Here is a 14,658-nt window from a genome sequence, read left to right as displayed (position 1 = left end):
TGGGCAACCCTAAACCTGCTGAAAACACTTCTCAATAGGAATTTAAATTCTATGCTTGAAGCCACCCTGCTTCCTAGCATCATTCTATAATTTTCCAAATAAAAACATCAAACTTCACAACCAAAATATCTTACACAAATACAACCCAGCAACTCAATCGTTCAACAATCTCCCAAAATAAACCACTCTCTTACACACATACTTATACAAAAGTATAAATCCACTCTCAACAAGTATTCAGAGCAATCTAAGGAATAGACTCGAAATATAATACAATGAGTAGGTTAATCAATAACCTACTGAGAATGGATGATAGAGGTGGTACTAGCCTCCGCTCCTATGCCGGTCCGCAACACTGTGATCTGGGCAATTTAAACCAAAGGGCCCAGGGGGAAAGTACATAAAAACGTTAGAGTGAGTGGACAAAATAAATAAGTATAAATGAAGATAAATTTATACTTTCCCACAAGTTTACAATATAAAGTCTCGATGCATGCAACGTTTAAAAAAAACGTATTTCTTTAAACCCAAAACTCGTACAAACCATTCCAGCCTTGCTGGATAAAATAAATCGGACTAGCCCCGCTAGTCAAATCATAATAAAATATGGGGAAGGACGTTCACCATACGAAAGAAGGGAGCCTTATTGGCTCGGGTCGGAGTGTCCCACACTCTTGAGCATCCCATGCTCTCCTCTACTCACCTACGAACACATAGTAAGTAGGGAGGAGTAATAATAGGCTAGCCAGTAATATAATATATATAGAACGACCCTGGGTATGGTGGTTAAAAACCGTTAAATCCTTAAAGCTTCCCCAAGTCCCATGTATAAGGAACAATACGGGTACGATTCCCAACCGTACAATGATTTTCGTAAAAAGCCGTATAAATTAACGAGGCATTCCCAATGCCTAAACCGAAAGTCGGTAAATAAATATGGAGACTTACTCCATCGAAATCCCATTTCAAAAATCCTTCAAAAATCTCAAATATAAATTCGAATCCGAGCATAAATACTTTATATCCAAAACTCACAACCGTTACCAATCATAAATACTTCATGAGAAACAATATTTAAAAGTAATTCCATAAGAGAACTCACAATTATCTTTATATGCTCGGTAAAAATACGTTAATAAAATAAATCAAGCTTTAATAAATAAACGCATGCATCACTTGTTTGAAAACAAAAGTCCACTCACAAAGTACGGCTAAGCTTGCCGTCGATCCAAACCCTCCTCGAGGAAATCCTCCTCACGTCCTGTACAATAGAACGTTCGTAACTTTAATTTCGGGTTGGAAAATTAAATTGAATTAATTAAAATCAACCCCCAAAATCCACTTTAATTGTCCAATTTCTTCCAATCTTCCTCAAAAATATTATCTCCCTAATATATAGGCTCAAAGGCCAAACCGAGGAAATCCGATGGATGGATTCCTCATAATTCGTTTAATAATTTCACCAATTTTCTTGATCAACCATCAAAATTATATTCAAATCACTTCCAACTCGATTTCCAAGCTTCGATCAATTAACTAGATGTAAAATGGATCGAATACATGTTCAACAGTCACAAATTTCCGGCCAAAACCCTGTTTCACGCGCCACCTACAGTGGCAGTGCGTGGGTTTCACGCGCCGGTGGCCAACCTCCACCTCCGGCCACCAAATTCCAGCTACAACACCTACTCAACACACTTATTCCACTTCATAACTACAACAATTCCAAATAACAACTAGAAACAGTCGAAATCAAACCAAGAACACAAACCCAGAAAATTCAAGAACCCTAATTCGATCCGGCCTCTACACTTCAAATCGTGTTACAAGACCATAGGGAAAATAATCAGTGATGAAAACCAAACCTTCGACAGAAAGATGGGGACCGGAGGTGGCCGGAATCGCCGGAAATCGTCAACTGCAGCCGGAGGAGTCTTTCGTTCGATCCGTGGTTTTCCGGCCAAATCGTGGAAAACCAAGGATGTAGGCGTGCTCGGAGGGAGGAGGCGAACCTGGGATGACCGGTGGCACGTCCTGGGGTGGCCGGAATCGCCGGCAATCGGAGGAGGTGCGGTGGAGGCCGAACCGGAGAGGAGAGAGTTCGGGGGGGAGGAGAGAGAAAAGGGGAAGGGTGGGTTTCCGGAAATGGAAACCTACCCTAGGTAACTTTCTATTTTAATCAAAAATTACCGTGAACAGTAACTTTACTATTTCGGCCATAACTCTTGCATACGAAATCCGATTTTTACGAACCACATATGCACGCGCTCGGTTTAACGTCCCCTACGACTTTCGTGAAGAACATTTTCTCAAATTTTGACCCGAACAAAAAGTCAACTTTTAGGGCCACTAAAACATCCAAAACGTTCAAAATTGAAAATATTTAACAATTTACCGTCCAACACGAAAGTAAATCGTAAATTCTAGGTTCGGGACGTAACAATCTTCCCCCCTTAAAAGAATTTCGACCTCGAAATTACATACCTGCTAGCCAAAAAGGTGAGGATACTGCTTCCTCATTTGCTCCTCTGGTTCCCAAGTAGCTTCCTCCACCATGTGATTACTCCAAAGCACCTTAACCAAGGGTATTGTTTTGTTTCTGAGTATCTGCTCCCTCCTATCAAGTATCTGAACCGGTTGTTCTTCATATGTCAAATTTTCTCTCAACCGGATAGGTTGTTCTTGAAGAACATGAGAGGGATCAGCAATATACTTGCGAAGCATAGAGACATGGAAGACATCATGTACTCTAGATAGTCTCGGAGGTAGTGCCAAACGATAAGCAACAGCACCAATCCGCTCCGTGATCTCATATGGTCCGATATATCGAGGGCTAAGTTTCCCTCGTTTCCCAAATCTTATAATGCCCTTCCAAGGAGACAGCTTCAAGAACACCCAGTCACCCACTTGAAACTCCAAATCTTTTCTTCTGTTATCAGCATAACTCTTCTGTCTACTCTGAGCCGTTTTGAGTTTCTCCTTGATTAGGTTGACCTTTTCGGTCGTAACTCGTACCAATTCTGGACCAATGAGTTTCCTCTCTCCTGCCTCATTCCAACATAAAGGGGTACGACACTGTTTGCCATAAAGGGCTTCATAAGGAGCCATGTCAATGCTGGAGTGATAACTGTTATTATAAGCAAACTCTATCAATGCGACATGATCATCCCAATTCCCCTTGAATTGTAAAACACAAGCTCTCAACATGTCTTCCAGTGTCTGAATGGTCCTTTCCGTCTGTCCATCTGTTTGAGGATGAAATGCAGTACTAAATTGAGACTGAGTGCCCAAAGCCTCCATCAGCTCACTCCAAAACTTTGAAGTGAAGCGAGGATCACGATCAGAAGTAATAGAAACGGGTGTGCCATGAAGTCTCACTATCTCATTCAAGTATAGCTCTGCATATTTATCCATTTTATAAGTCTTGCTGACAGGTAGGAAATGTGCGGACTTAGTAAGTCGGTCCACAATTACCCAAATGCTATCATGACCATTACGACTACGTGGTAGTCCTGATACAAAGTCCATAGTAATGTGTTCCCACTTCCACTCTGGTATAGGTAAGGGCTGTAATAAACCTGAGGGCTTTTGTCTTTCTGCCTTCACTTGTTGACACACTAGACATCTTCTTACATAATCTGCAATTTCCCTCTTCATGTTAGACCACCAGTAGTATTCCTTGAGAGTTCGGTACATTTTGGTTCCACCAGGATGCATGGCATAAGGAGAACTATGAGCCTCCTCTAGTATCTCCTGTTTAAGATCATCCTGTTTGGGTACACAAATTCTATTCCCAAACATCAAAGCTCCATCCCCTCTAACAATAAAGTCTTCTCTAGCTCCATTCTCTACTGCCTCTCTTACTTCTTGTAGAGCTTCATCATGTAGCTGTGCCTCTCGTACTTTGTCAATAAGGATTGGCCTCACATGGAAGCTGGCTATTAAGGCTGCAAATTCATCAGTCCCTTCCAAACTAACTCCTGTAGCTCGCAATTCATAAAGGAGTGGAACCCGAACTGTTCTCATATGCGACAAGGAAGGGGAGGGCAACAGGGAAGGATATGTCTTCCTACTAAGAGCGTCAGCTACTACATTAGCCCTTCCTGGATGATACTCAATCGTGCAATCATAATCCTTAATCAACTCCAACCATCTTCTTTGCCTCAAATTAATCTCTTTTTGTGTGAGCAAATATTGAAGACTCTTATGATCCGTAAAAATTTGACACCGAGCTCCATATAAGTAATGCCTCCAAAGTTTAAGTGCAAGTACTACCGCAGCTAATTCAAGGTCATGTGTCGGGTAATTCAACTCATGCGGCTTCAATTGTCTAGAGGCGTAGGCAATCACATTTCCATGTTGCATCAGAACACAACCCAAGCCTTGCCTCGAGGCATCACTATATACCACATACTCCCCACTATCATCAGGTAAAGTTAGGACTGGAGCACTAGTTAAACGCCCCTTGAGTTCTTGAAAACTTTGCTCACACTCTTCTGACCAAACAAACTTTACACCCTTTCTAGTCAACTTAGTAAGAGGAGTTGCAATCTTTGAGAAATCTTGCACAAATCTCCGATAATAACCTGCCAATCCCAAGAAACTACGTATCTCTGTCACTGTGGTAGGTCTTTCCCAATTTAGCACCGCTACTACCTTCTGAGGGTCCACACTGATACCTTCTGCGGATACAACATGACCCAAAAATCCAATACTATTCAGCCAAAATTCACATTTATTGAACTTTGCAAATAACTGGGCCTCCCTCAAAGTTCGCAATACAATCCTTAGATGCTTGGCATGTTGACTATTGTCCTTGGAATACACCAAGATATCATCAATGAACACAATCACAAATCGATCAAGGTAAGGACGGAACACTCTATTCATGAGGTCCATAAAAGCTGCAGGGGCATTAGTCAACCCAAACGGCATCACTCTGAATTCGTAGTGCCCATAACGTGATCGAAATGCAGTCTTGGGTACATCAGACTCCCTTATCCTCAACTGATGGTAACCAGACCTCAAATCGATTTTGGAAAAGACCTTGGCTCCCCTCAACTGATCAAAGAGGTCATCAATACGAGGCAAAGGGTATTTATTCTTCACAGTAACCCTATTCAACTTTCGATAATCAATGCACAACCGTAAAGAACCATCCTTCTTCTTAACAAATAAAACCGGGGCACCCCAAGGAGACACACTAGATTGGATGAACCCCTTATCCACTAGTTCTTGCAACTGAATCTTCAACTCTCTTAATTCAGCTGGGGCCATTCTGTATGGTGCCAAAGATATGGGTGTGGTGCCAGGGAGTAAATCAATAGTGAAATCTATCTCCCTAGCAGGAGGTAAACCAGGTAATTCGTCAGGAAATACATCCTGAAATTTCCTAACCACTGGTATCTCTCTAATACTCAGCTCTTCCCTATTAGTGTCCACCACATGTGCCAAATAAGCCTGACTTCCCTTATTCAACAGCTTCTCAGCGGTCAAAGCGGAAATCATACAGGAAGCTAGAACATTACGTTCTCCCTGAAAGGTAATCATTGGCTTTCCTGGACTTCGAAAGACCACAATCTTACGAAAGCAATCAATATTAGCCCGATGAGTCGCCAAAAACTCCATCCCCAAAATCACATCAAATTCAACAAGGTCTAATGGAATTAAATCAACCTCCAAACTAACACCCTCAATCAAAACATCACAACCTCTAAAAACCCATTCTATCTTAAGTGATGCTCCAGCAGGTAATAACACATTCCATTCACCAATAAGAAGTGATGATGGCACATTCGCAAAACATGCAAATCTACTCGACATAAAAGAATGCGATGCACCAGGATCAATTAAAGTATAAGCAGGCTGACCAAAAACAGACAACGTACCAATGATAACATCTGGTGAGTCGTGGCCCTCCTGCTGCGTCATGGCATGCAACCTAGCCTGAGTGGTAGGACGTCCTCTCTGACCCCTACCCCGCTGCGGGCTGCCACGGGCTGCTGAACTATGATGGGTACCGCTAGTAGAAGCCACGGTACCACTAATAGACGTACCGGCAGAAGACTGGCCCGCGGTCTGATAAGGAGTAAATGCAGCTCTCTGAGTCAATAGAGGGCAATCCCTCCTAAAGTGGCCCTGCTGTCCACACTCAAAGCATCCGACTGACTGGTACTGCCCAAACGGGGCTGGCTGCCTAGCTGGAGCCCTATGCTGACCACCAAAACCAACTCTGCTCTGCCCAAACGGGCGTCCACTAAACTGCCCCCGAGGGAATCTCCTGTCACGCCCCCCGCGTCTATAACGAGATCCAGCACCAGACCCACTACTCTGTCCGCTGCCTGCTGAAGATCCTGACCCAGAAGTGGAAGCAGCCTTCTTGGGTGGGCCCTGACTGGGGCCACCCAAATCCCGAGGTCGGATACCAGACATATACCTAGTCTCAAGTCGTAAAGCAGCATTAACGACCTCAGCATAATCAGTAAATGGTACTCCGGTCAGCTGATCAGAATACTTACCCCCAAAGCATCCACAAACCTATAAATCCGCTCCCTCTCAGTGCTAACCATATCAGGCACAAACTGGGCCAGCTGGGTGAACCGCTGCTCAAATTCTGTTACGGTCATGTCCCCTTTTTGTAGATGCATGAACTCATATTTCATCCTATCCCGAATGGCTGTGCCAAAATATCTCTCAGTAAAGTGCTCCTTGAATTGTTCCCAAGTAATTGGGCCATCAATCTCTAAGTCCCTGCTCATATAAGACCACCAATCAAAAGCTACACCATCCAGAAAATCCACCGCTAAGCCCACTTTTCGATCCTCAGGGCAATGGATTTGAGTGAAGACTCTCTCCATTTTGTTCAACCAATTCTGGGCATCCATAGCCTCAGGAGCATGAGAGAAACTATAAGCTCCATGCCTCTTCGCTCGCTCCATGGTAAAGTCAGTTCTGGAGCCCGGAAGCGCTGCAGTCAACTGCTGCACAATACGTCCTAACGCTTCCGCTATTCCTCCAGGAGTATGCTCATCTCCTGGAATGGGAGGGGTTTCCCCACGAGTCCGGCGTCTAGGACGCATAGTACCTGAGATTAAGGGAGAATTAGATGACTCACAACGAAGACACTAGGACAACTACCTTATACACTTGAAAAACACACTAGCATCGAAGAGCATACGATGGGGATCCGCCGCGGTCGGGCCATCACTCGGAAGATACTAGATGTCCTCAATTGTACAAAGTAGTATAAATGACAGGAAACGGGAAACCTAATGCTCTGATACCAACTGTCAGGACCCACCCCGGAAATACCCTCCTAAATCCTAGGTGGACCTGCGGGACCCACTTTTCGAGAAAATTCGACAGAACCTCCCCTAAAAATGGGCAACCCTAAACCTGCTGAAAACACTTCTCAATAGGAATTTAAATTCTATGCTTGAAGCCACCCTGCTTCCTAACATCATTCTATAATTTTCCAAATAAAAACATCAAACTTCACAACCAAAATATCTTACACAAATACAACCCAGCAACTCAATCGTTCAACAATCTCCCAAAATAAACCACTCTCTTACACACATACTTATACAAAAGTATAAATCCACTCTCAACAAGTATTCAGAGCAATCTAAGGAATAGACTCGAAATATAATACAATGAGTAGGTTAATCAATAACCTACTGAGAATGGATGATAGAGGTGGTACTAGCCTCCGCTCCTATGCCGGTCCGCAACACTGTGATCTGGGCAATTTAAACCAAAGGGCCCAGGGGGAAAGTACATAAAAACGTTAGAGTGAGTGGACAAAATAAATAAGTATAAATGAAGATAAATTTATACTTTCCCACAAGTTTACAATATAAAGTCTCGATGCATGCAACGTTTAAAAAAAACGTATTTCTTTAAACCCAAAACTCGTACAAACCATTCCAGCCTTGCTGGATAAAATAAATCGGACTAGCCCCGCTAGTCAAATCATAATAAAATATGGGGAAGGACGTTCACCATACGAAAGAAGGGAGCCTTATTGGCTCGGGTCGGAGTGTCCCACACTCTTGAGCATCCCATGCTCTCCTCTACTCACCTACGAACACATAGTAAGTAGGGAGGAGTAATAATAGGCTAGCCAGTAATATAATATATATAGAACGACCCTGGGTATGGTGGTTAAAAACCGTTAAATCCTTAAAGCTTCCCCAAGTCCCATGTATAAGGAACAATACGGGTACGATTCCCAACCGTACAATGATTTTCGTAAAAAGCCGTATAAATTAACGAGGCATTCCCAATGCCTAAACCGAAAGTCGGTAAATAAATATGGAGACTTACTCCATCGAAATCCCATTTCAAAAATCCTTCAAAAATCTCAAATATAAATTCGAATCCGAGCATAAATACTTTATATCCAAAACTCACAACCGTTACCAATCATAAATACTTCATGAGAAACAATATTTAAAAGTAATTCCATAAGAGAACTCACAATTATCTTTATATGCTCGGTAAAAATACGTTAATAAAATAAATCAAGCTTTAATAAATAAACGCATGCATCACTTGTTTGAAAACAAAAGTCCACTCACAAAGTACGGCTAAGCTTGCCGTCGATCCAAACCCTCCTCGAGGAAATCCTCCTCACGTCCTGTACAATAGAACGTTCGTAACTTTAATTTCGGGTTGGAAAATTAAATTGAATTAATTAAAATCAACCCCCAAAATCCACTTTAATTGTCCAATTTCTTCCAATCTTCCTCAAAAATATTATCTCCCTAATATATAGGCTCAAAGGCCAAACCGAGGAAATCCGATGGATGGATTCCTCATAATTCGTTTAATAATTTCACCAATTTTCTTGATCAACCATCAAAATTATATTCAAATCACTTCCAACTCGATTTCCAAGCTTCGATCAATTAACTAGATGTAAAATGGATCGAATACATGTTCAACAGTCACAAATTTCCGGCCAAAACCCTGTTTCACGCGCCACCTACAGTGGCAGTGCGTGGGTTTCACGCGCCGGTGGCCAACCTCCACCTCCGGCCACCAAATTCCAGCTACAACACCTACTCAACACACTGATTCCACTTCATAACTACAACAATTCCAAATAACAACTAGAAACAGTCGAAATCAAACCAAGAACACAAACCCAGAAAATTCAAGAACCCTAATTCGATCCGGCCTCTACACTTCAAATCGTGTTACAAGACCATAGGGAAAATAATCAGTGATGAAAACCAAACCTTCGACAGAAAGATGGGGACCGGAGGTGGCCGGAATCGCCGGAAATCGTCAACTGCAGCCGGAGGAGTCTTTCGTTCGATCCGTGGTTTTCCGGCCAAATCGTGGAAAACCAAGGATGTAGGCGTGCTCGGAGGGAGGAGGCGAACCTGGGATGACCGGTGGCACGTCCTGGGGTGGCCGGAATCGCCGGCAATCGGAGGAGGTGCGGTGGAGGCCGAACCGGAGAGGAGAGAGTTCGGGGGGAGGAGAGAGAAAAGGGGAAGGGTGGGTTTCCGGAAATGGAAACCTACCCTAGGTAACTTTCTATTTTAATCAAAAATTACCGTGAACAGTAACTTTACTATTTCGGCCATAACTCTTGCATACGAAATCCGATTTTTACGAACCACATATGCACGCGCTCGGTTTAACGTCCCCTACGACTTTCGTGAAGAACATTTTCTCAAATTTTGACCCGAACAAAAAGTCAACTTTTAGGGCCACTAAAACATCCAAAACGTTCAAAATTGAAAATATTTAACAATTTACCGTCCAACACGAAAGTAAATCGTAAATTCTAGGTTCGGGACGTAACACCCACATACTTATATTAGTGTCTCTACACAAATGACAAGAGACATATCATCCTCCATATTGAGCATACATAGTATGTGCTAGTCTTTCCGGATTATCAATGTCCAAGTGATAATCCTATGACTAGGAACTTTTTAGGATAAGAGTGTGAAAGAGTAAAGGTCTCACACATCTAACTCTTTAGATTACTTTCTCTTTAACTCATATTCCTTGGACCTTGTTCAATCAAATATCAAATATAAGCAATGAACAATAAACTTGCCCTTTTGATTAATAATAATTACAATAATAATTACATCAAAATGATTGTTTTAGGACACAATTCCTTCATATTCAACCGTACATATGCAAGAATATTCAACTAGGTACATGCACTCTTATTTTTACATCTAGGAAGCTTGACGTGGAGGCTAGGAATGAAAGCAAATCCTAAGAGAGCAATTAGGAAAGTAAAACAAATAATTGGATCTTCAAGCCTAGGAATGAAAGCAAATTCTAAGAGAGGCACGATATATCCAATGACCAATATGTGGTGCAAAAGTTGAATTTTATTCAAGGCATAAAAGAAAGTATTTGAAGTATATGAACTTATCAAAATCCAAACAAATCTTGCTAATACAATATATTAGAATCTGTACAAATTTATCTGGAGTAAAAATAATCCATGGATTCTACAGAATCTACATATTATAAAAAGTCAGACAGAATCATTTAAAATCTAGATTGAATACACCCTCCTTAATTCATGCATGAATATGGTCCAAATGAAAGGGTATTAAATGGAGAAGCAAACAATTATGGAAACCAATTATCTTTTCTTTTCCGCAGGAGCAAAGTAGGTGGATTCCTCGATCTTATAATTTTTTCAAGTTAAAAGGGTGTTCATTAAATAGCTGAGATGCGTATGGTGCGTTTATTAAACAGAATGAGGTCGAGAAAGAATAGAAGAGAAGAGAAATGCAGAAAGATGGAAAGAATAATCATGAACCATCTGTTTAATAAACAAAAGGCCTTTTGGAGTAGTATGAAATTGGATTAATTCATGCGAAAGAGATTCCTGTACCTAAAAGGTTGCGTGTAACGTAATACAACACTTGGCAACACATATTAGATGTTACAAATATTTTCTTTTGTCTCACACTCTGAGTTTCTGACGATATTAATTGTTCTTATTTAGAAATAAACAATTGTTATATACGTTTACAATAAGAGACAATTGAATTTTAAGTCCTAACATACTCATCACGTATAGACATGCATAAAATGTTATGTAGCTGGAATCTAATAGGACTAAATAATTTTTGAACTATATAAATTAAGGTCTTCGATGAAAGTAGCTGAAATGAAATGAACCATGATGGATTGATGGAAAACTAATTTGGATGGATCACGTTAATTGGGTCGGCGTCAAATGGGCGCTTTTTTATCTTGAAGTGTAGACGTAGTGGATTTTCCTTTAGACCTCAGAACTTGGACTCTTGAGGCATACTGTGATACTCCACTCTAAGAACTTTTTTTGTTTTTTTTCAATTTCTCTTCATCTCCTAATTTCTAACTAAAAGTTAGTCATAAAGTTTAATTTATTAAACGTCAATCCTCATAACCAATTAGGACATAAAAAGTTTAGTATCTTAGTGCTGTATATGACCGGCCGTATTTATTTTTTTTAGTATTTGAATTTTTAACTAATTGTTCGGAGGCTTGTAGTTTGCTTGTATTGAATTTCAATAGGAATGGGGATGACTTGTATTCAATATTTAAATATAATCAGACATCCAAATGGACTGTATACAACCATACATACATGCATTCATTCATTCATGTACCAAATTCTATATCACGTTTTAGGTCGACTGATTAATAATTTAAAAGTAAATTAGTAGAAGCTGCAAAAGGAAAAAAAAAAAAAAAGGAGAGGGTTAGTTATCATTAGTTAGAAGATTTCTATGTCCAATTAGAAGTTTAATAATATCAGGGGCTAGAGTCATGAGCCTTAAAAGCTAGGGTTGACTAACAAGAGCATCCCTATTAATTAGATAACTATAGTTATCGTGCTTAACGGACTCTCTTATATTAGATTGCAATGCAAGTAAAGTATAGCAGCACTAATCCTTTCCATACCTGCATCCTATCGTTCCTCGAAATTAGTTCACCTAATCATCACTATATTGGATGGAGCCAACTTTATAGGTTTATATCAATCATGCAGATCAATATATGTGAGAAGAAGTCAAGAACTTTGGAAAAAATTATACAACCTGATCCAAAAGGTATCATAACTTTAAATCGTGGTAATTTCTTAAATTTTCTTGCATATTCCTTTTAGCTTGAAAATGATCCAATGAATCCCAGTTCGTGGTACTTCTTGTTTCAGAACAAAAGGTTAAAATGCTTTGTTAGGTGCACGTAGAAGCTTTTTATGACTATCGATGAGTATCATACACTTGAGGGAACATATATATTCAGAAATTTGATATTACACAATATTGATCGAGTGTAGAACATTTAAATATTGTCTTAACATCCGAAATATATTATTCTTGCATATATCGATCTTTACCTGGAAATTGAAAATACTTGTAAGTCATGGACTTATCATGCATAGACATAACCTAGCTAGGGGGTTAGGAGAGAATTGCTAATGAATAAGGGTAAGGGATACAAACTTCGAACTCTTCGATTCCAAACTTCAATCCCTTGTGGTTGATTTGGTTTCGTTGGAAGAGAATTTAGTGCATCAACGTGCACTTGCACCGACATAAATAGATGGTTAGATTATATTAAATACACTTTTAAGTTATTAATAAAAATATTAATTATAAACAATGGCGGAGCTAGAATTTTAAAATATGGTGGGCTAAAAAAAAAAAAAAACTCTTAAAAGTTTACTAATGCTTTCAAATTTTTTTTTTTTATAAAACAGTAATATGTTTTATTCTTTTCTTAAATTAAACTACATTATATATTAAATATATATTAAATAATCAAATAGCTAAATGACCCAAAAAATCAACATTATAACGTGTGATAGAAATTCGATAACCAAAGTTTAAGACAAAAGAACACACCTACTCAAATTGTACCCTGAGCCCTTGAATTGCAAAAATCTTTAATTATTGAATATGTATTATAATTCTTAGTTGGCTCTTTTTTAGACCTAATTTACCCAAAAAAAAAAAACACAAATTTTTTATGTGACTATGCCTCTTAAAACATAATACAAAGTAAAATAAAATCAAATACTTCAAGCAAATAAATAACATATTTATACTATTATTAAGAGAATAGACTTTATTAGCCAAAATTGAAAATTTTGACAAATTTAACCCTGAAATATTAAAAAAATTTGAGAATAAATTAAATCAGAAGGATAAATAAGACAATTATAAAATAATTTTTTATTAAGAAAATTAAAAAGAAATGATTCCACAACCTCTACTTTTCTCTCCCACTATTTGAGTATTTTCTCTCTGTAATAACTACCAATGAATCTACTTCTTCTGCAATAACTACCAACATTTAAAAAAAAAACAAAAACAAAAAATTTTCGTACACATGCAAAGCATGTGATTGCAGACTAGTGTATGACTAAAATAAGAAAAGAAATAACATATGGGCTAAGTTTGAAAATTTGAGGTGGGCTAATTTTTAATATTTAATCTGTTAAATCATAATTAAGCTACAAATTTATGTTTTTTCAAAATCTAGGGTGGCCTGTAGCCTAACGGAGCCCGTGTGTAGCTACGCCTTTGATTATAAATATCAATGATTGAGATCATTTTATAAATGTTAGGTCATTTGCACCGTTGGTATGTAGAATAATTTACAGGTTTCGTTAAATATCTAGAAGGCAGTGTGTATGACCTTGGGAATTGAGATCAATTTATTCAACTTCAGGCTCCAGAAATTACTGAATATGGAGCTAGCTTCATTGCAGCTTCCTTGATTTGTCCAGTTAATTTCTTGCGCGCGCACTCTTTTGTGGAAGAAGTACAACTACCGTATTGGGGACTGCAAAAAATTTTCAACACGCCTACGTCAACCTTTTTTATCGTATTAGGTGCTTTTAATTAGCTGTACTCTTTTGCGTGCTCTTCTTCACTTCTTTGCAATTATATCTACTAGAAATTGCTTAAGAAAACTAACGAGTTAAGCATTTATGTTTATTAGTTTTAGCACATTCTGTAGTTGCTTTTGACTCTTTGTAACTTTATTAGTGATTTCAAGCATCGATCGTCTTATATTTGAGTTCGAATATTCTGTATTTACTAATATTAATTGGGCTACCTGGCAATATGTTTGTCTTTTTTTCAAGAGTACAATGGTAAGGTAAAATGACTTTCTATACGCATTAAACTGTTATTTATAAATAAATAAATAAAAGATGATTTATTACACGTAAGACATACAAAATGATATTTACATGCATTTTAGATTGTAAACATTTTACTCATTTAGTTTCTAAGTTTTTAGCTAATGTAGTTGCGTGCGGGAGAGTAAAACTCAAGTCTCAAGCGATAAATTTAAATATGTATGCGTCACCCACATGTATAATTTAACACTAAATTAACGTAATGGAAGACAAATAAAGAACAAATTTTAACCACGGATGTTTAAGAGTCATGAGGCCTCGTGATGATTAACCACCCTATAACCGTTTTCTTCCCTTCGGGGTAGTTGGCCCCCTCTGCAAAACCCTAAAAACCCAACACAAGGATCAAAAATGGAAACAGATTTGGATAGCAAGCAAGGGTGTGTCCATGTCAGCAAGAGAACTGGTCGAGTAGTGACGTGGCGGCCACACCATCCAATTAATAAGCGTGAAGTGATAAAGAGATT

The sequence above is a fragment of the Rosa chinensis genome, chromosome 7, assembly GCF_002994745.2.
Source record: "Rosa chinensis cultivar Old Blush chromosome 7, RchiOBHm-V2, whole genome shotgun sequence".
NCBI classification, from domain to species: domain Eukaryota; kingdom Viridiplantae; phylum Streptophyta; class Magnoliopsida; order Rosales; family Rosaceae; genus Rosa; species Rosa chinensis.
The sequence above is the reverse complement of the archived record's forward strand: the minus strand, read 5'-3'. Positions refer to the sequence as shown.